The 24,542-nt window shown below is 36.6% G+C and overlaps 1 protein-coding gene across 2 annotated transcripts in view; it reads right to left on the minus strand.

Annotated features, from left to right (window-relative positions):
• ush (Zinc finger protein ush) overlaps nucleotides 1-24,542 on the minus strand; it is a 612,790-nt gene that overhangs the window by 334,041 nt on the left and 254,207 nt on the right. The window lies entirely within an intron of this gene.

Below are 24,542 nucleotides of genomic sequence, written 5' to 3' on the forward strand. Positions count from 1 at the left end.
TTCAAAGATGGTTCTTATTGGTCCACTACTTCGGTACATCCCCCATAAAAGTTAATTTTTTTCTAAAATTTTACATTTCTGTTTAAGTGCAGTTAAGTGTTTGTTGAAATATTTTCTTTGGAAATTTGTATCGATGCTACTCCTTGTGGTCCTGTTATGTTTTTCATGGGTAAGTCCGCATGGTAAGTCCGCTTCCTGACATAGTGGTGCAAAACCTCTAAGTTATATGGTGCTCAGCTGAAATGACTGGAGGTCGCGCTATTTATCGAAAAGAAATGACTGCCAAAATAAGATCCACTTCCAAAAGGGACCATACCGATGCATTCCTTCAGTTACCTCCTCCGCAACACTTTTAAGCTTTAATCCAAATATATACTATTGTCGGAAAGTTCGTACGTCCAAAACGGGCCACAAAATCTGAAAACCTTCTTAATACATAATTATTTGGGATAATAATTTCGATCTGTCTATAGGGCACAAGTAAGTTACAATAACAACTACTTAATTCCTGAAATAACTGGAGTACCCTCGTTGAAGATGATTTACAAATATGCACTTAATAACCCTGATACTAACACTAGCATATTTGTACTTTCGTACGAACAAATGTACATATGTAGTTTTATATGTATGCACCATTCCTTAGCTCTTGAATCATTATTACAACAGCAACATGTGGAATATTTTCATTCACACTGTAAAAAAGTGGAAAGTGGTGGGTGGAGGCGTACAGATTCAAGAAGTAGTGCGTATAGCAGCTAAACTTCTTTATACAGCTCCTCTTTTGCTTTGCCAAAAATATGGCAGATAGAGATAGCGTTCCATATTTTTTCTTTTCTTTTGCGAACGTTTGCATTCTCCAAAGGATACGAATTGTTGAACTTATTTCACACGAGTTTCCATGTGTGTGTATCTTTGTACGGGTCTATACGAAATATCAGTATTTCGAAGATACCGAATAAAGTTAAGAGGAAACAGTTAGCTTCAAAATGCATGCATATGTAGATGGCAATACAAATATCAGCACTTTCAGGCATACACGTAAAAACTTACTACATGCACATACGAAAGTGTATTATGTGAACAAGAAAAGTTAACATGTATCTGTGAATATACATTGCAGTAGTGTGTGGGAAGACACACTGGCAAAAAAAGAGATACATTTTAATGTGAATCTTGATAAAATGCAGCAGATTACTGCTACAAAGCAGCACACACACAGGCAGACACCCAAAAAAGGGAAACCAAAGTGTTTCGTACGATAAGAAAGAAATGCTCGAAAGCACAGCAATGCATATTGAGAAAAAGTATACAAAGAAAAAGCAAAAATGCCAAAGGAAAAAATATGTGAAACAAAAAAAAAGACGATTTTGCAATGACTTGAATATTGCATTTACACTTGAAAATGTTACATACACCTACATACAAATTCCTTGCCGTCAATCGTTCATACATGCCGCAATAATAATGTATGTCCCCAAAATGTAGAAATGTGTAAAGATATGGTATATCTTTTAATAGCTTCATTCGTGCATTCTTTCTCCACGTTAAGTTCCAAAGATTTTTTCTTTTAGTACAAGTTATGTTTGTTTGTGTATACACGTGCATGACAATTCAAAGCAAATTTGTATTCTTTTTGGCGCGAAAATTTTGATATACATACATATGATATACATACATAGATATGGTGTCTATGAGAACTGCATTTAATTCGCTTTTTCTCTACTGACCATAAATGGTCTCTATATATACGTAATGTACGTCATAAGTGTCAGCTCAAAATTGAAATTGAAAAAGGATTAAGGGTATGTACAATACTCGAAATGAAAATAACTTCTAGTGGGCATTTTCTGAAATTACATGTTGAGACTACAAAAACCTTAGCTGGGGTTTGAGTTGTTAGATCGGTTTTTGGATTTTATGGCCTCATCTAAACCGGACTAAAACTAGCCTTTTTTCCACTGATAGGGCCTTTATCTCAGAAACTAATAAGGATTTTGCTTTTGCACTTTTCAGCAAAACTGTACCTCATAAAGCAGTAAAACTTATACGTCAAACAGACTGCATCTAGCGCACCAAAATCGTTAAAATAGAGACGAGTTTACATAAATTCTGGAATGGTGGTCGGTGGCTTCTAAACTGTTGGGAGTTGACCCAATTAACTTCGCACAATTTTCTAAATAATGTGCTCAGCAATTCTTTAGAACATTCTGAAACTCTGAAATACTTATTTCACGTTGTTTAAGCGGTATTTCATATCATACCTTCAGCATAACATATTTCAAACAATGTTCACACAGGCAGTTTATTCATATAACGGGTGATCCAACAAGAGGTACTTTTTTCAACAGCCTTTTTTTGACAGATCACCGTTTGACATTTTATCATGGAAAAGCTTAAGCCTCTACAACGTTTATAAACCGTTCAGCTTTATTACAAAAATTAGCGTTATTTGGCGAGAGTGTTTCGAGCCCAATTTTGTTCAGTGATGAGGCACATTTCTGGCTTTATAACTATGTAAAGAAGCAAAATTGCCACATTTGGGAAAAAGAGCAACTTAAAGAGATTCAAAAGCTGCCACTTCATCGAGAAAAAATAACGGTTTGTGGGTCGGTGGAATCGTCGGACCCAACTTCTTCAAAATAATGCCGGTTAGGACTTCATCGTCAATGGCGACCGTTATTGCGCCGTGATAACCGACTATTTGATGTCTAAAAATTTAAATTATAATAAACATTCCCAAATCTGTGTCTTTTTCTTTAAAGGAAGTAGGAACCTCTAAATGGGATTGCAATGCATTGCGAAGTGGATGCACGCAACGACAAAAATTAAAAAAAAATTATGTCATCATTTTAAAAATTTAAACATGCAAAACGTTTTTGAACATTTAAAATTTTTCGAAACTGCGAAACCTTTTTTTGTGGTGGCGTTTTGAGTTGCCAAAGATCTAAAACGAATGGTCCAATTTGCATATATTTTTGTGGGAGTTTTAAGTATGTCTCTAATAATCTTGTCATTAAGCGAAACAGAATTTTAAAATACCTATTTTGAAAAAAAAAAAAATAGTGAATTGACAAATTCAAAATTTCGATTTTAACGCAAAGATGGTCCGTATTTAGGCCAAATGTCGGGCAAAATACACTGTGCAACATTTTTAAGGTGATCTTGTGCAAACAATTCGGACTGAGGATTTTTTGAATGTACAGACCCAAACGACAAGAAACCCTAGTTGGGTTTTGTTGTGTCAGATCCAGCTCGGATTTTATGGCCCCATCTAAACATGGTTAAATATAGAGTTTTTAAAGAAATTCGGGGCTATATCTCTGAAACCAATGCGAATTTTCTTCTGACCTCTGAAGCAAATTTGTAGATAAGGACAAGAATAAAATATTTGCAGAAATAATGAACTCGAAAAACTACATTTATTGCCTCAAATTTTAAAATATATGCAAAAATTCCACAATTTTTATACATTTCGCACCGTATCTCCAAAACCGTTAATTTTTTCTGAATATTTTCTTTTGGAAAAATATACCCTGGAATGTAATACACAACTCTTTCAACGACGATTTAATAAAAATGTCAATAATGTAGTGAAATCCGAAAAGCGAGAATAAACTGTTGGTGTGAACTGTGTTTGAAATACGTGTTGTAAAAGATATGATGCAAATTCCCGCTGAAACAACATGAAGTAAGCATTTTAGAGTTTCAGAATGTTCTAAAGAATTGTTGAGAACTTTATTTGGAAGATTTTCGCAAAAGGTTACTTGGTTCAACTCCCAATAGTTTACCCGATACTGACCAGAATTTCAGCACTTATGTAAAATTTTCTATATTTTATTCATTTTGGTGCCCTAGATGTAGCTTTTTAATATGGTTTCTTCAAAAGATAAGTTCTACTAGTTTAGGGCTAAAATATTGCTAAAGACAGCAAGGTCAAATTCCTATTCGTTTCCGAGATAAAGGTCTGATAAATGCAAAAAAGTGTAGATTTAGCCCGGTTTAGATGAGGCAATAAAATCCGAACTGGATCTGACAGGACAAAACCCTACTAGGGTTTTGGTAGTCTAAATATGTACTTTCAAAAAATCCATACCAGAACTTGTTTGCATTTTCAGTGTTGCAAGTGATATTAAAAAATTTAATTAATAGACAACGGAATCCTATGCAAACGCATATATGGTTAGGATGGTCGTAGAGAAAATCTGATTAGACAGAAACTCGTTTTATTACAAAATAAAACGAATTAGGGCCAGAAATTTTTGCATATTTTGCATATCGCGCATATTTTGACATATTTTTACATATCTACATAAAATGAGCATATGCAAAACCATATGCAAAAATATATTCAAGGAGTTGTGGTCTAAATATCCAGCCGATATGGCTCAAATTTGGTATTAAGTCTTCGCCAGGGGTATGCAACTTTACAACTGAAATCTGTCCGCATAGGTCCACGTCTTCATATAGCCCCCATAGAATGGTACCTCCCGATATTCGGTATTTTGAAAGTTATAGCCTCAATATCCCACCGAAATGACTGAAAATTGGTATTTAATCTTCGTTGGGGGTATAAAACTTTCCACCTGAAATTTGTCTGCGTAGGTCCAAGTCTTCACATAGTCCCCATGGACTGGTACCTCCCGATTTTCAGTATTTTCAAGGTTGTGGCCTCAATATCCCACCGAAATGACTGAAATTTGGCATTTTGTCTTCGTTGTGGGTATAAAACTTTCCACCTGAAATTTGTCGTTATAGGTCCACGTCTTCATATAGCTCCCATAGAACGGTACCTCCCGATTTTCGGTATTTTGAAGGTTGTGGCCTCAATATCCCACCGAAATGACTGAAATTTGGCATTTTGTCTTCGTTGTGGGTATAAAACTTTCCACCTGAAATTTGTCGGTATAGATCCACGTCTTCATATAGCTCCCATAGAACGGTACCTCCGGATTTCTGGGGGTAAAAAACTTTGCACCTAAAATTTGTCGGTTTAGCTTCAGGCCTTCATATAGCCCCCATAGAACGATACCTCCCGATTTTCGGTATTTTCATTTCATTATTTTATTGACATTTCTCTATTTTATTGACTTGTCTGAAGAGAATTTTACACACAAACATTTTTGTACCTATTATTGAAATATTTGTTGCATAAGAAAATATGTAAAATACATAAATTTTGCATATGCAAAAATTTGTGCATTTTGCATAATTTTGCATATGTCATATGTTTCGATTGCAATGTAATCAGAAGCCAAAAACATGCCCAGTCCCAAAATTTGACTTGAATCAAACCAAAAATAGGGGTGGCATAAAATTCCGCTGTCTAGTAATTAATAAGCTCACCAAAACATATGGAGATTGGTCAATTCGTTTTCGAGCTATAGTTTTAGTTGAGTTTAGGATCAAAATTTTCAATATTTTAGTTGTTAGTAGTGAATCCAATAGATTTGAAGCCTTTTTGAAAACAAAAGTCTTTGGAAGTGGCCACAAACAGGCTATTGTCCTTGCAGCGATTTTTCCCACTTATTGGGAAGTTCAAAACCCTTACTGATTAGAGTTCTTTAACACTCTGGCTGTTACCTCGAACAATATATGATGATTGGTACCCCATACACTTGTGTATTTTGATTCTTGAACCAAGGCTAAAGCCAGATGCCCTTAGATATTTATGTAATGATCGACCAAACAAGTAAAAAAGTATCATTCGGCTTGGCCGACAGAGATATACCCTCAGCCTGTGTATATTGAAACAATTTTTTCCCAAAAAACGTATGTATTTAGAGGGTTTTAAAAATTTTGGGCGTATGAAACGACAAAAATGTTGATTAGGATTAAAGAGCAAAAGTTTTGCGAAGCAAATACTTAAAGGAATGGATCGACATTGACCATTATGGAAGTGGATCTCCAGTCACTACATATGGTGGCATAGGGGGTTTTTACACCCTTCGGGCTGTTTGCTCAAGAAGTGTGGATCTGCCCCGGAAAAAACTTTTGCCATAGAAAGTGAGGCAGCGAATACAAGTTGATTCAACAAAAATCAAAGTGATCCGATAGCAGGTCTTAAAGTGAACTTATCCGAAATTTTGTTTGGGAAGTACTGGATGAAGTAGACAAATATATTCCACATTTGAACCTGATCTATATCTGGTAGATATATTAGGATGTGTAAAGTATGGACAAATTCGGCCACTCCCTTCAAAAGTTACGGTACGAACAATTTTTCCGAGCATTTTTAAAATTTTGTGGGGGAGGTACCTGAAGGAGTGGTTCGATATGGCTTATCTTCGAAATTAAACTATGTTTGGACAAAATATTACTAAGGCCAAATTTTGGACCCAATCGGCAGATCCGTTCGAGAGTTATCTTGTGCTCCAACCACCTCACACGTTGTCATGGGGGTTTTGTGCAACTTTCAGCTTATTTTCTCAGGAAGTATGGACTTGCCCCTGATGAAACTTGTACCGTCGTATGGGGGCAGTGAATACAAGTTGCTAAAACAAAAATCTAAGCGAGCCGAGAGCAGGTCCTTAACTGCACTTATCCGAAATTTTGTGTGGGATGTAGCCAATGGAGTGGACCGATTGAGTCCATATTGGAACCTCATCTAAGTCTGATAGACATTTCACGAGTTGCAAATTATGGACCGAATCGGTGACTTCCTTCAAGAGTTCTCGTACGTACAAATTTTCCGAACATTTTCGAACTTTTGTGGTGGAGGTACCGGAAGGAGTGGACCGATATAACCCATCTTCGAACTTAAACTAAGTTTTGACAAAATATTACGAAAGCCAAATTTTGGACCGAATCGGTTGATCCGTTCGAGAGTTATCGTGCGCTCCAGCCAGCCAGACAGACAGACGGACATTGCTCAATCGACTCCAAATTGTCTGAAACACATTTCGTCCAAACATACTTGGGGTCTAAAACCATTATTTCGATGAGGCACATTTTGCCCGTATGAAAGTGTATATACCCTCGTAAGCATAAATGCCGAGGGTATAAAAAACAAGTAAAAAAGTGTCAGTCGGCTTTGCCGATAGATATATACCCTCAATCAATGTGAAGCGAAACTTTCACCTCCGGACAGATCGAATGTATTTAAGGTCTCTTCAGAATTTTGTTGCCCTTTTTGGACATTTGCACTTGCCGACAAAAATGTGGATTAGGAATTAACTGCACTAAGACACAAATGTTGAACTTTTGTGTGGGAGGTACCCTTTGGGAGGACCGATATGGGATATTTTAGAAGTTAAACTAAATTTTGACAAAATATTAAGAGATCCAAAGTTTGGACCAAATTGGTTGCCCCATTTAAGTGATGTCGTCTTACCATATTAGTGACATTTTTTAAATATTGGGGAGAAGTACCGGAAGTTGTGGACCGGTATTGGCCCATGAAACTAAGTTTGGATATAAAATTACGAAGAGCAAATGTTGGACCAAATCGGTTAAACAGTTTGAGAGTTATTGTGCTCTCCGACTGCCACATATGGTGACATAGGGGTTTTTTTCTACCTTTCCGGCTGTTTTCCCAAGAAATATGGACTTGCCCCTGAAAAAACGTTTACCGTCGTAATGAAGGTAGCGAAGGCAAATCGCAAATAAAGTGAACTTATCCGAAATTTCGTGTGAGAGGTACCAGAAGGAGTAGACAAAAATAGTCCATATTCGAACCTGATCTATATCTGGTAGATATATTAGGATGTGTAAAGTAGGGACCAATTCGGCCACTCCCTTCAAAAGTTACCGTACGAACAATTTTTCCGAAAACTTTTGAAATTTTGTGGGGGAGGTACCTGAAGGAGTGGACCGATATGGCTTATATTCGAACTTAAACTATGTTTGGACAAAATATTACTAAGACCAAATTTTGGACCCAATCGGCAGATCGTTCGAGACTTATCTTGCGCTCCAACCACCTCACACGGTGTCATAGGGGTTTTTTGCAACTTTCATGCTGTTTGCTCAGGAAGTGTGGACTTGCCCCTGATGAAACTTGTACCGTCTTATGGACGGCAGTGAATACAAGTTGCCAAAAGAAAAATCAACGCGATTCGAGAGATGGCCCTAAACTGAACTTTTCCGAAATTTTGTGTGGGAGGTACCCGAAGGAGTGGACCTATAGAGACCATATTGGAAACTCATATTACTCTGGTAGAAAGTTTACGCTGTACAAAGTATGGACCAAATCGGTCACTCCATACAAGAGTTATCGTGCGTACAAACTTAAACTAAGTTTGGATAAAATATTACGAAAGCCAAAATTTGAACCGAATCGGTTCATCCGTTCGAGAGTTATCGTGCGCTCCAGCCAGCAGGACAGACAGACAGACAGACGGACGGACATGGCTAGATCAACTCCAAATTGTCTGAAACACATTTCGTCCAAACATACTTGGGGTCTAAAACCATTATTTCGATGAGGCACATTTTCATCGTATCAAAGTGTATATACCCTCCTTAGCCTAAAGGCTGGTATCTCTCAAATAAAACGCTTGCCGTTTAATGTTGTCACAATTTTTAATTCAAATGTAAGCGTTTTTTTGAGATATTCCACCATGAAAAATTATTTTTTAGTTTTATGTACATCTATATGTATAAAACAGCTTACTGATAAGTGAGTGAGTAAGTGACATGTATATCATCGCCCAGACGAAACCGCTGAAACTAGAAAGCTGAAATTTTGACTGTGGGTTGCTGTCGGTGTGTAGGAGTGAGATAAGAATGGGATTTTGGAAATTCGACCTAGAAGGGTGCGAAATGGTACTAAATTTAGTACAATTTGGATTTGGGTGAAAGGATAGAGCTGGAAACCTGAAATTTAGAATTGGAGGTCGTTTTGGAAATTCGTACTTATATGTACTAAATGGTACTAAGTTTAGTACAGCTTGGATTTGGGTGAAAGGATAGAGCTAGAAACCTAATATTTGGAATTAGTAGTTCTAAATTGTACTAATTTTAGTACAATTTGGATTTGGGTGAAATGAAATTTGAAATTAAGATTACTGTTGGAGTGTAGGATTAATGTAGTTTTGGATGTTCGTAATTTTGGGTAGGGAAAGTACTAAGTGGTGAACGGGTATAGCTGAAATCCTGAAATGTGAAATAAAGGTTACTGTTGGAGTGGACGTAGTTTTGAAAATTCATACTTATGGGTACGAAAAGTACTAAATTTGGTACAATTCTGATTTGGGTCAACACATAGAGCTTAAATTTGGTATTAGGATTACTGATGCAGTATAGGATTGATGTACTTTAGAAATTCGCACTTATGGATATGGAAAGTACTAAATTTGGTACAATCTGGATTTGGCTCAACGGAATCCTGAAATTTGGAATTAAGGTCACAGTTAGAGTGCAGAATAGAAGTAGATTTGAAAACTCGTACTTATGGGTAAAAAAGTACAAAATGGTACTAAACTTGGTACTATTTAGATTTGGGTGAGCGGATAGATCCTAAATTGAATTTACAGTTGCAGTGCAGGATTGAGGTAGTTTTGGAAACTCGTACTTATGGGTACAGAAAGTACTAAATTTGGTGCAATATGGATTGGGTGAACGGATAGAGTTGAAATTCTGAAATTAAGAATAAAGATTGCTGTTCGAGTATAGGATTGAGGAAGTTTTAGAAATTCGTACTTATGGGTACGAAAAGTACTTAATGATACTAAATTTGGTATTTTTTGGATTTGTTCCAGGGGGTAGAATCCTGAAATTTGAAATTAAGACTGCTTTTGAAGTGAAGAATTGAGGTAGTTTTGGAAATTTGGTACTATTAGGATTTTAGTGGGCAGATAGAGCTGGAAACCAGAAATTTGAGATTAGATAGTGTGGGATTGACATAAGGAGCTAGTTTTGGAAATTCGTACTTATATGTACGAGAAGTGTCAAATGAAACCAAATTTTGGAAATTTTTAAAATATCGAACTAAATGGATATAAAAAAAGAAATCTCGGAAATTAGTGTCAAAGTTGTAATAAAATTTAAATTGGGTGTAGGAATAGAAATTTGGTATTAATTTCGGAGTTTGTATAAAGGGTTAAGATATGGATGTGGTTGTTAAAATACGTACCTTAAGTATACGAAAAGTACTATCTCGTTCTAAGTTAGTATTTGAGGTATTTGATGTAGAAGCAGAGATAAAGTTAGAGCCACTGTTCATTTGCGGTGTTAAGATATGGTGGCCAGTGGCCAGAAAGCCTTAAATTAAAACACCTCGCTGCTGATTTGTAGGGGTGAAATACATCAGATGTTTTTGAAAAATAAAAAAACAAAAGTGTTACAAATAGTACTTAAATGAATTGTTTTAGCAGGATTCACCGAAATATTCATCGGAGACCCTATAAAGTATATATAATCTAAGTCGATATAACCATGTACGTCGGTCCGTCCGTCTGTTGAAATCAAGATACAGCACGAAATTTTTAAGGTAGAGCTTTGTAATTTGGTATAGAAGTTTCTATTACTCTTAGGATGATATAGCCCCCATAGAACGGTACCACCCGATTTTCGTATTTTGAAGGTTGTGGCCACAATAATCGACCGAAATGGCTGAAATTTGGTATTTAGTCTTTATTTGGGATATAAAACTTTACATATGATTTTTTCGGCATAGGTCCATGCCTTTATATAGCCCCCATAGAACGGTACCTCCCCATTTTCGGTATTTTGAAGGTTTTAGCCTCATTCTCACACCGAAATGGCGGAAATTTGGTACTAATTCTTCGCTGGAGGTATGAAACTTTCCCCCATAAATTTGTCAGTATAGGTCCACGCCTTCACATAGAACGCTACCTCTCGAATTTCGGTATTTCGAAGGTTGTGGCCACAATAATCCATCCATATGGCTGAAATTTGGTATTTAGTCTCCGTTTGGGGTATACAAATTTCCATATGACATTTTCGGTATAGGTCCACACCTTCATATAGCCACCATAGAACTTTACCTCACGATTTCGGTATTTTGAGGGTTGTGGCCACAATAATCCATCGAAATGGCTGAAACTTGGTATTTAGTCTTCGTTTATGATATAAAACTTTCCCCCAGAAATTTGTTGGTACAGGTTCACGCCTTCATATAGCCCCTATAGAACGGTATCTCCCGATTTTCGGTATTTTGAAGGTCGTATTTAGTCTATGTTGGAGGTAAAAACCTTTCCGACTGTAATTCGTCGGCATGGATCCTCGTTTTGATATAGCCCCTTCCCATATCCCCCATAGAGGTATGCCCTCTTGATTTTCGGTATTTTGAAGGGTTTAGCCACATTTTTTACCAAAATATCAGAAATTTGGTATCTAGTTTTCTTTGAGTCTACAAACTTTCCGCTAGGAGGTTTTAGGTATACACATATGGCCAAAATAATAAGTACATCATAGTTTATGTTTGATTGTGTACTCCACAATCAGTTTTTTTCTCAAAAACGATGTGAACTGCTTTACATTTCGAAACTTCTATTCGTAATAAATGATGCAACAAGCATAAAAACGCAAAAAATTGGTAATATTTTGTTTTTGTGCCACTTTTTTCTAAAAGTTCAAAATTTTGTTGGCCAAAAAAATAAGTACATTTTGGATTTTTTATTATTTACCAATAACCGAGTAAATTTTAATAAAGGTTGGTTAGTAATTTAGCTGTGCTAATAATATTAGACAAAAATAAAATAAAAATTAATTAGTGGATGGGACGAAATGATCACTATTACACTGGAGAGGGGAGATTGGCGTAAAAATTAAGAAATGAGAGAAAAAATTTTCGATAAAAGCCAAATCCCTGGAAAAGCCGGTAGGTTTTTTCTAAAATACATTGAAACCAAAATGAAACTGAAAAAACACGGTGTAGGCCTAAAAAGGCAACAATAAACAGTCGATAGACCCATTGTTGCTCTCGCTTTAGAGACCTATTAAACTCATCTTGGGTAAGTACTGTTGGCATAGGTAATGATATATTCACCCGAATAGCTCGGAGAATACTAGGGGCTATCAAATTACCAGAATAATTAACAAAAGTCGTTCAAATGTTTCGGAAAAAAATTTTGTTGACGAGGTCTTCCTTAGCTAACAATGATATGGGTCGGTCGGGAAAAACTTACATGGACAAAATTGGCGAAATTTTCTCTAGAGCATTGAAATAAATATGAATAAAATAAGTTTATTCGGTAACAATTACGACAAGATGAATTTCAATCTCAAGGGAGAGGAATTTCATACAAGAGTTACAAAAATCCAATTAAACACGGAGGTAGCCACCTAATGGTGTGAGACTGATTATTTTTTCCTGGTATGGTCTTTATCCAATATATCACATTACAGATGCTGGGACCCATTTCCAATACAAAAACATATTGGTCAACACATTGTTGCTACTAACAGAAGAAAATTTGTTTTTTATATATGTATTTTTCAACAGAACTACGGTCCAAAAAATGCATCCCTATATGTCAAGGATGGGTTCCAGGACAATATAATGAAGTAACTTGACTCGCCTATGCAGTAATCGGATATGAATGCAATAGTAAACCTTTGCGGACACTTAAAATAGCGCATTGGTACACAATCGTTCCAAAATAAACATCAAATTTGGAATTTTATTCAAAAAATTTGGTATTAAATAACTTTTGAAAATTACAGCAAACTTCTAAGCAATATGCCAAAAAGAATACAAAAAGTAGGTCAAAATAAAGGTGGAAGCAACAAATATTAATAATATAAACATCCTAAATTGCAATCTATCCTAAAACAATTGAATATACTAATATTAATTAATGATTTCCAAAATGTACTTATTATTTTGTCCATCAATTTTTATGACTTTTTTCTTAATATCGCATTTAGAAGTTTGTTTATCTTGAAGATCTACGCAAAATTTATTTTTTAAGTGTCATTTATGTTGCAAAACTTAAATTTAAACTGAACATTGTCTTACAGTGAATACATTTTCTGAATTGAACGAAAAATATGCATACTTATGTTTGTACTTATTATTTTGGCCATATCTGTATATAGATCGACGTTTTGAAGTTCAACCCCATTTTTTTTACCGAAATTGCTGAAATTTGGAATTTAGTCTTCTTCATAAAAGAAAGGAAAGTAATTGTTCCATTTTACTTCAATACAACTTGTGGTGGAGGTTATAACGCCGATCTTACTTGTTAAAATAACAATTTGCGCGGAAACTGTCGCCACTTTAAGTTTAAAAAATTGGCAAACATGTGTTGAAGCAAATACCTTTTTGTTTGTTATTGTCCAATTATTGACTTTAGAACGCAATAAACAGCTTATAGCTCAGAGAGAAAGTAAAAAAAAAAAACACTTCAGACAATATTTAATTTTGTCTAATTTTCTCCGTAACCACGTCAAAACGATGCTGACATTTTGAGTCGAAAACAGGTGATATTTGAATTTATGCTCTAATCCGGACGCTCAACTAGATTTGTGTAAAAGCTTATTATGTGATTGTAGTATTCGCGATTTCGCATTTTTTAATATATAAATTGAACGTGTAGCCTTTATAGGATCGTAGCAATCTGCGCTCAAAGTAAACATTTTTGTGCGGTTTTTTATTTAATTTAATTATTAATCGAGCTATATGACCTAAAGAGATTGTTTACGTAAGAATTAATATATTTCAGTTATATAGCATTGTTTGGAAATGCTCGCTTTTCGCTTTATATTCATTGTGTTCGATTTGCATACTCGTTAGAAAACGGCCTACTCCTTTTTTGTTGCAACAGTGATCTGTCATCTAGGAGTTTTCTAAAGGGTGTTGTTTTTGCGCCTTCGCGACCTTTCGGCATTATTATTGACACTTCGTTTTCGATCGCCATCCGTAACACAGGTAATCTGTTCGCCTTGATACTTTTCCCTTTAGTTAATTTTATAATTATTTATTTACTCAATAAAGCTTCTGCTTTTATATTCTTTGAAACTAAAACGTTCGTGTTTTTATTTCTCTTTTTCGAAACGCAATTTCGGCGCCTTTACATTTTGGTCCAATCGAGCCGGATACGAGCCTTTGGATTTGTTTTGATTTATTTTCTAATTGGTTTTCGTCTTGCTTATTCTCGCAGCAGCATCAACAACATCTTAATCATCCTCATCAACATCGTCATTAACATCATTATCATTAAAACATCAACAAACCAACAGGTGAGTGCAGTGTTCTTCATTATTGTGAGCTCGCGTTGTGAAAAAATAATAATAAAAAATATAAACAAACATAAATATCCATCGTCCAAAAATTCTTTTCGTTCCCACAACAACAACAATTACGGCCGCTTTACAACGCGTCGCGTATTCCTTTTTGTCGTTTCTGATTTTTTCGGTGTTATTATTGAACAGTGAAAACCAATATAAAATAATTTTTGTTGCAAAATTTATTGTGAAAAAAGTGCAAACATTTTATTCAAAAACAGTGTATTTTTCATTATTGAGTGGTGGTGTAATTATTAATAAAATTTAATTAACAGTCGTGTTAAATTTCGATAATTTTATTAATAAAATAATTCATTTATTTATTGAAAATTAATTACTTTATTATTTCCATCGGGTTACCACTGTCTTGTTGTGCCTAACAAAAGAAATAAACCACCGAAAAATACACAAAATTATTCCTTCTATTCTCGCATTAATCCCTGTTCAATAATACACAATAATATAAACATACATACGCTAGTGACATACGTACGTCGTCGTCGGTCTCTTGCTTGTTATATACACACACATCACTTACATACATACCATTGCTTTAGGCAGTTGTAGCTAGCCTAGTGAAAATAATTTTTTTCGTTTCTCTTTTGTTTGCGTGTACGCTACACACATCGGGTCGGTCGATTGGGGCTGGTTTACACGTTGGGTACAAAAGAGAAAATTGCTTGCATACTAAATTGCAGTGTGTGTATATATAAAAATAAATACATTTTTGGACATTTTCGATTATCGTGCACCCTACAGTCCGCATTTACGATAGTAGTAATCGATATTTTATTGTAATTGGACATAAAAATAGTAATTTTTTGCCGTTTTTAATATTTTTGGTATCGTAAAAAATATTTCAAGCTTATTTATTGAATATTTTGACATAAATATTATATATTTATAAATTATTTTTTGAATTTTTTCGAAATATTTTTGCTTTTTTCGATATTTTATACACTTTTTGAACATTTTTCGAAATTATTAAAGGGAAAAAGTTGGGTTTTCGTTTGTTATCGAACATTTTCGGCGATTTTTGTTGATTTTTCTCAATTTTTTCGTAAATTTTGCTATTTTTGGTAGATTTTTTTGTGAAAAATCTTGAAAATTCTTGTTGGATTTGAAAAGAAATTTGATCTTTTCGCAAGAATTTAAACTTTTTCGATTATTTGAGTTGGAATTTTTCGCTTTTATCGTTTTTTGTCGCATTTTCTGCTTGAAAAGCTTGGTTTTTTATTTTTTCGTAAATTTTGAAGTTTTCGCGTGATCTTAAAGAAAATCTTTGCAAAATGGCTTTCACTCCTCTCAATGATTTTACTCGTGTTTCGGATAATTTGGTAAAATTTTGTGCCAAAATTAAAGACGCGAAGGAAGAAGACTTGGATTTCTTTATCTTAGAAGTAAAAAGTACCGAGTTAGTTAAAAATTGGTCCAAGGTGGAAAGTTCCTTTGATAACTGTTTAGAGTATCTGAAATCGGCTGAGGATACAACTGCGGAAGACATTGGTGTTGTCGATGGTAAATACGCGGTTGTTTATGAACTTTTTATGGAATGTCAGGCCATAATAAATAAATATTTGAACAAATTTCGGCGGTCTCGAAAATCGTCCTTGAGCTCTTACAGCAGTTCAGTGGTTTCGTTAAACCAGGATCCTTCCGATATTCCAAAGGATGGACAGGGTTCGTCTGCCACTCCAAGGGAAGCCCCGAGAAACGATCCCGGTTTAAATAACACGAATTCGTCTACTCACACTGTTCGAAGTGTGGGTATTCAGGCTTCTAGCTCCCCAATATCAGGTATTGGGAATTCTAGGGATAGCTCGAATTTTGCTATTGACCCGCCAAATTTAGACATTGTCCATAATTTAGCTTTGCCTCCATGCGATATTCCCGTTTTCGAAGGTGATTTTCTCTCGTGGCCTACTTTTAGAGACTTATTTAGCACGGTCTATATTACAAATTCTAGATTGTCGGATATTGAGCGTCTTTGTCATTTGACGCAAAAAACTAGTGGGGAAGCTCGTGAAATTGTTTCTAAATTCCCTTTGACTCACCGTAGCTTTAGTCTTGCTTGGAATGCTTTGAAATCGACTTATGATAATCCTCGTTTGTTAATTCATAGTCAGTTCAAAGTATTATTTTCGCTCCCGGTACTTGAAATCGAGACGTGTTCGGGTCTCAAACAAATCCAGCGTGGTGTTAATGGTTGTTTGTCTGCAATGTCCATTTACGACGTTAGTACGGAAAATTGGGATCCGTTCTTGGTCTTTGTTTGTCTTCAAAGGCTCCCAAAGTTAACACAAACTTTGTGGGAGCAAAGTGTTAAAGACAAAGCTTCTATTTCGTTATGGAAAGATCTCGATAGTTTTCTAACTGAGCGAATTCAGACGCTCATGTGTCTTCACGATATGAGAGGAAATGATCCGGTTAAAAAGTCTAACGTGAAAAAGCTTCACTCGTACATGACTAATACGAATTCTTCTCGTTCTCCAAAGGTTTCGCAGAAAAATGATTGTTTTCTTTGTCCCCAGCAGTTGCACTTGCTTTTTGAATGTCGTCGATTCAAAAATATGTCTGTCTCGGCTAGGTTTTCCACTGTGAAACGTCGTAGATTGTGTGTGAATTGTTTGCATAAGGGGCATGAAGTAAAAAATTGCATTAGTCATCGTCGGTGTTCGAAATGTAATCGAAGTCATCACACATTGTTGCACCGTAGCGACTCGTCGCCAAACAGTTCGACTTCAAGTGTTTCCTCGGTCAGTAGGAACACCTCTACTCCTTCCAACACTCAACCCGTCGATCCTCCTCGCCCATCCACATCTTCGGCATCTGCAGCTCGTCCTTCCAACCCTCCACCTCTCGAAACTTCTCGTCCATCCACATCCTCGACATTTGTAGCCCGTCCTTCCAACCCTCCAACTCTCGCCCCTTCTCGTCCATCCACATCCTCGGCATCTGTAGCTCGTCAGGTCTTTCATACCTCACAGAATAAGTCGGTTCTGTTGGGGACAGCGATGGTCAACCTAATGCATGGTGGCATATCCTATCCAGCTAGGGCTTTAATAGATCCCGCCTCTGAATCCTCTTTTCTAACAGAGCGATTACAGAATAGGTTGAAACTTCCCGTATGTTCAGCAAATGCGGTTATTTCTGGTGTGAATTGTGCAATTTCGGCAAATTCACAAAAAGTTTGTCCCATAAAAATTGGAAGCCCTTGTGATCCTTCGGTAGTATTAGAAACTCGTGCTTTGGTATTGCCGTCAATTTCTGGTAACTTGCCATCGTTTACTGTTTCATCTGATTTCAGAGCTCAAATGACAAGTATTCGTCTGACAGATGCTAATTTGTTCGATTCACGTCCTGCGGATCTGTTGTTGGGTGCAGACTTGTATCCAAAAATTTTGTTACAGGGTTGTCATTCAATTCTATCGGGGACTTTGATTGCCCAAAATTCTGTGTTTGGATGGCTAGTCACTGGTCCGATTCCTTTGTCGGAAAATCGAAATTAGCTGTGGATTTATTAAATTGTTTGGGACGATCCTCTATTGTACGCTACTTATTCGGAGTGTCGTAATTTCGTAGATTCTTATATGAATTAAGTCTCCACATGTGTTCGTGCATTTGTTTCGTGATATCGCTCCTTAAAACCAGTTTCTCTCCTGCGGCTAGAGCCTTGCAAGTTTAGCGTCTAAACTTTTGGAAATCGTTGGTAAGAAAATCGACTTAGAATGTCGTTGTTGAACGTATTCTACATCTGTGTTGTCGTGGCCTAGTTGGTTCCTTCTCTTGAGCTAGATTCGTGGCTAATTGATTCCCTTTGGTGGCATGGGCCGATATGGCGCAGTCTAGACAAGTCGGATTGGTCTATTCGAGATCTCGCTTCGCTTGGGTTTAAAATCGAAATAGAATGCATGGTCGTCTAGCGTATTCAACTTATACAACTTTTGTTCCGGGCATTAGAAATAGCATCGTTTTTGGCCGCACTTCATCGCTTCATTGCACGTCGTGGTTGTCCCCACTCGATATTTTCGTACAATGTTACGAACTTTGTGGGTGTCTCTCGTGGGCTACGTCAAAATTTTCGTTATTTCATTTGGGTTTTACGTGGCATTTATTCCAGCTGGTGCTCCACATATGGGTGGTCTCTGGAGCTGGTGTTAAATTTGTTTATAGGTGCTCATTTATCGCTCATCCTGGACCTGTCGTAATTGACGAACCGTTATCGCTTGTGAATCGGTTTTTAGTAATGTTCAAGCTCAAGTACATTTATTTTTGTGTACCGGAAGTTAGTACGGTAACCGCGTTGTGAAGCGGCTCATTTGTACTCGTTTGAACTCGGAGTAACATATTATTTTTATCGTGGTAAATTGGACGCTTCATCTGAATCCGTCACTGCGGGTTCTACTAGAAAATGGAGATATGTCGAAATCCGTCACTGCGGATTAAAAAAAAAAAAAAAAAATAGTTGACATCTGAATCCGTAACTGCGGGTTCTTCGTTATCGGCTTCGAACTCGAATTTCGTACTTTCCAGGTCGGAATCCATAACTGTGGGTTCCAATAGGACCTTGGCGGTTTCGGGCAATTCACACCATGTTCGTATGGTAGAAAGAGAGCGTACGTCCGTCACTGCGGACGATTCGTACACGCCTCATAAATATGGTTATCGGCTATGTAATTTGAATTTGCTCACAAATACACTGCACCACCTACTACTCTAGCATATATGATTACTTGTTATTGTACATAATTATCGATCTGTGTTACAACATTAATAATGTTGCAAGGTCGGCGCCAATGTTTACGTAAGAATTAATATATTTCAGTTATATAGCATTGTTTGGAAATGCTCGCTTTTCGCTTTATATTCATTGTGTTCGATTTGCATACTCGTTAGAAAACGGCCTACTCCTTTTTTGTTGCAACAGTGATCTGTCATCTAGGAGTTTTCTAAAGGGTGTTGTTTTTGCGCCTTCGCGACCTTTCGGCATTATTATTGACACTTCGTTTTCGATCGCCATCCGTAACACAGGTAATCTGTTCGCCTTGATACTTTTCCCTTTAGTTAATTTTATAATTATTTATTTACTCAATAAAGCTTCTGCTTTTATATTCTTTGAAACTAAAACGTTCGTGTTTTTATTTCTCTTTTTCGAAACGCAATTTCGGCGCCTTTACAGAGATTCTATTGAAAAATGAATACCTAGCGAAGTCCTACATATCAACCGCTATGCGACGATCGTTTCCTTAACTGGTAAGGTTAACATCATCAGGCATCTTAGATGGCCTTCGTACTATTTAGTTTAAGTTCGAAAATGGTTCGGTCCAATCCGTCGGGTACCTCCCCCACAAAAATGCAGAACTTTTCGCTAAAATTGTGCGCACGATAAATCTCGAAGGCAGTAACCGAGTTGGTTGCAAGTATGACATCGCAAAATTTCTACCCATCAAAGATGAGGTTCCACAATATATGCTCTATCACCCACACAAATTTTCGGAAAAGTGCAGTTTAAGACCTGCTCTCGAATCGCTTTGATTGCAAGAACTTGTATTCGTTGCCCCCATTACGACGGTATATTTTTCAGGGGCAAGTCCATACTTCCGGAGAAAATAGGCTGGAGGCTGTAAAAAGCCCTTCGGCACCATATCGTCGGTGTCATGCTTAAGTGTTCCATATGCCTGGAGCACACGATAACTCTCGAAAGTATCTGCCGATTGGGTTCAAAATTTGGCCTTCTTAAAAAATATTTGTCCAAACATAGTGAAAAAAATTTCACAAGAATGGTACACATGACTATCTTGAACGGAGCACCCGATTTGCTTAAAACTTTGGATCTGCTAATATTTTGTCCAAATTTAGTTTAACTTCGAAAATAGTCCACATCGGTTCAACATTCAGTTCAAAGATCCTTTGCTTCTCCATGTGGTTTCGTTTACAGCGTGAAATGACTGATGGGCGCGATATTTGTCGAAAATAGGATCCACTTCCAAAGTGGACTATGTGAATCCATGCCTTCAGGTATTTCCTCCGCAATACTTTTGAGTTCAATTCCAAATAGTATATATTTTTTCAACATACGTTCAAAAATGGCCATAAAATCTGAAACTCCGTTATTGGGGAAAAGGATTTTGGTTACGAAAAGGATTTGATATTCGATTCGATATTGTTACACAGACTGAGGGTATATCTTTATATGGAAATAATTCTGATTTAATATTTTGTGACAGTAATTATAAACAACACTAAATATCAATATAAAAAGGACGTACAAATAGTTTTGATCAGAAAATTGGATTTGGGACCAGTGTGCAACGGCAACTAATCGAGTAAGATGGCGATGCCAACAGGAATAAAAGGAAAAAAAACTCCCACAACATGAGAAGTTGGTAGAATATTTTACGCTTAGTAATTAAATATTGTCAATTGTAGTTGTAACTTACCATTAACTAATACTATTGAATGTTAAGTATCATGATGTTGCTGACATACCTGAAAATAAAGAAAAAAATATTTAGTTAAACTGGCAAAATGTTTACAGATCTAAAAGGTTACAAATATTTCTGGGATTTTGATACAGCTTATGAAAACTAAATATATTTTGTACCAACAGCTAAATTTTATTGCCAATGATTCAATTTATTTGAAATCATTTTCCCCCTTTAATCTCGTATCAATTTTAGAACTTTCTTGACTTAAAAAATCATTAATCTAAACAGAAGGAAGGCCACCCACCAGCAAGCAATGCCATTGGATTGGTTTTCTACTTCCTATCAAAGAAAGCACACACAGCCAGGGCTACACACACACAAAACTATACACAAACAAACAAACAAAAAAATGAAATGCATTTTCAAATACACGACAAATATCAGCTTCTCCATTTTTTATTTACCCGTTTTTTTTTTGGCGGGCAAACATAGCTATGCTGTTGGATGCTGCTGTTGCTGATGGTGTTGTTAGATTTATTACATCCTAATGCCCTATCTATGCAGTACAACTAGATGGCTGCCCAAACACAAACACACACACACAAGCTTGCAAAGCAATGAAAGCAAATACCAGCAATGCCGTCAACATTTCCATGGATGCATCAAAAACTGGAGATGCAAGTAAGCATCAGCAGCTTTTTTCATCTTCCTCCAATGTTGTGTTGCATTAATGGATATCGCCCCATTCAGACGCACACACAAATAAACACCATCGAAAAACAAGAAGAAGACAAACCAGCCATCCAGCTGGCTATACAGTGTGGCGAATGTGCAACATTTAGCAATCGGCAGGCAGCGAGGCCATAAAACACTGAAAACACATTGGGAAACAAGTTGCTGTGATTGGTCTACTAACTGATGGCATGGCGCCGCCCATATCTGGTTTGTTTTTTTTTCTTCTTCTTGGTTTTCATGTTGATGTTGTTGTTGCTGTAGTTGTTTTGACGATTTGGTGCTTGGCTGTTGTTGTTGCCTGCTATTTATTCGTGCTTTTTTTTCTTTAAAAGCTGCCAGGCAATGTTACTTATCTTTGTGTTATCTTACTTTTTAGCGTAGTTTTGTTGCTTTGCTAGTGTTTGTGCTGGTATTGTTGTTGTTGTCGCCGTCTTTCGTTGTTGATATTAATGCTGCTGCTCGCTGTTGGTGATACCCCTACACCATAACTCAGCAATCAACACCAATACATAAAGGATGTTTGTTAGTGTGTGCAAAAACGTTTAATAGATACCAATGGTCTCTTTTATTTGCAAATTGTATTGTATGTGTATGAGATGATAGGGCAACAACAACAACAAACTCTTTTGAACAGTGTTCTGAATTCAATTTATAATACAACAAATGGGCCAGAAATAACAACTTAAGCTCGTTAGGCAAATCTGGCAAAGATTCCACGAATTGAAAGAGTAATTATACCCTCAGCATTTATGCTAACGAGGGTATATACACTTTCATACGGGAAAAATGTGCCTCTTCGATATAATGGTTTTAGACCCCAAGTATGTTTGGACGAAATCCGTTTCAGACAATTTGGAGTTGATTTAGCCATGTCCGTCCGTGTACCTGTCTGGCTGGAGCGCACAAAGCCAAAATTTGGCTTTCGTAATATTTTGTTCCAACTTAGTTCAAGTTCGAAGATGGGTTATATCAGTCCACTCCTTCAGGTAATGCCCCCAAAATGGTTAAAAATGTTCAGAAAAATTGTGCACACGATAACTCGTGAAATTTCTACCAGTCAGAGGTGAGGTTCCAATAAGGACCCTATTGGTCCACTCCTTCGGGTGCCACCCACACAAACTTTCGGATAAATTCAATTTAAGACCAGATGTCGAATTGCTTTGATTTTTGTTGTAACAACTTGTATTGGCTGCCCCCATTACGGCGATACAAGTTTATTTGGGGGCAAGTCCATAGTGTCTGAGAAAATACCCCGAAAGTTGTAAAAAATCCCTATGTGTGGTGCCTGCAATGCACTATAACTCGCGAACTGATCAACCGATTTGGTCCAAGATTAGGCCTTCGTAATCTTTTGCCGAAACTTAAGTTTAGGTTCGAAGATGGACAATATCGGTCCAAAACTTCCGGTACCTTCCAATGAAAAACAATTTCACTAAAATGTTACACGCTACATCTGTTGAACGGAAAACCGATTTGGTCCAAACTTTAGTTGTCTTAATATTTTCTTTAAATTTTGTTTAACTTCGAAAATGGTCCAAATCGGTCTACTCCTTAGGGTACCTCCTCCACACAAAAGTTCAACATTTTTGTTTATGTGCAGTTTAGGGTCTGTTCAAAGATTCTTCGGCAATTTATACCGATGCTACTCGATTTGGTCCTATTTAAAGCGATATTATATTTTTCGTGGGCAAGTCCATGTTTCCTTACATAGAGTTCCAAAAGCTCTAAGTTAATGAAATGACTAGTGGATGCGATATATGTATATTGGAAAGAAATGTTTCCCAAAATAAGATCCACTTCCAAAATGGTCTATATCGATCAATTCCGTTAAGTACCTCCTCCGCAACATTTTTGAGCATAAAACCTATTCCACATATTGGTCGGCAAGGTCAAATGTCCAAAAAGGGTCACAAAATACTGAAACCCTCCATAATACCTAATTTATGGGGACGACGATTTTGGTTTTGTAGCCGGTATCCGATCTGTCCGTGGATGAGCGTTTCAATTCACATAGGCTGAGGGTATATCTCTGTCGGTTAAGCCGACTGATGCAGGTGATCTTCGCCTTAATAGGCAAAATTTTCAATGATAAATAAAAATCAGCTTGAGCCAGGGGGGTTTAAACTCAGGTCCTTGAAAGAAATATGAAAAAAGTGTTATTACGCCGTCTTAGCGTTCAAAACCAAACTCATAACTTCCAAAGGCGCGCTAAGGGTTTGTCATGGAACATCAATCTATATGAATCGACAATTATCCATCTCTGTAAAACCAAATTGCATTTGAAAGAAGAAAAGTTCCATGATAAAGAAGGTACTCCATAGCCGATATGTCTGATGAGCTGCTACCAACAGCAAAACCGGTTACAAACCAATGCTGAACAATTGGCTTTTAGATCGTTACCTCCCTCACAAAATTGCACAAGTTTTTGCGAAAATGGTGCGCACTATAACTCTCCACGGGTGTAATTTATTTTGTTCACTTACTAACCTACTTAGTTGGCCCTCTACAGAACATTTATCTAATAAGCCGAGCTAAGAAAAGATTTCCATTCCTCTCTATTTGTTGCTTTATTTCTCAAATTTGGAGTATTGCTTTTTTCCACTTGTTTACTCCATCGAATCCTTGGCCTTCCACATCGCTCATTCTCAGGACATGGCCTAGCAAACACAATCGTTGTATATCGATACGTTTAACTATACTGATGTCGTTGTAGCAGATACGGTTTGTAGTGCTTTTGATGATTTTTTTCTTTCAAACATCAGTTACTTCTTTTACTGATAGGCCCATCATGTCAATATCGTCAGCATACGCAAGTAACATGTGGCTAATGGTGTATATTGTGCAATTTCCATCTGACGCTAACATCCCATATAACCTTTTCCAACAAGAAGATATCACACTAAATGTTCTTTCTTATATTAACTGATGATCGGGTATCAGTTAAAGTTATTTTACAAAGCCGTTATAATCTGTGCCGGGATACAAAATTTATACATGGCTTGGAATACCTTTGAATGCAAGGGGCTATCAAAGTCTGCTCTACAATCGACTAAAAGTAAGCATCGATCTGCTTTTCTTGTTTCTTTTCCAGGATTTGGGGCAGGGTAAATATCTGGCCAATGGTGGATTTGCCAGGTCTATAGCCGCATTGATATGGCCCAATTATTTCGTTGGTCATTAGCTTTA

This window comes from Musca autumnalis, unplaced genomic scaffold (assembly GCF_047663935.1).
Source record: "Musca autumnalis isolate F117 unplaced genomic scaffold, ASM4766393v1 scaffold_2, whole genome shotgun sequence".
NCBI lineage: Eukaryota > Metazoa > Arthropoda > Insecta > Diptera > Muscidae > Musca > Musca autumnalis.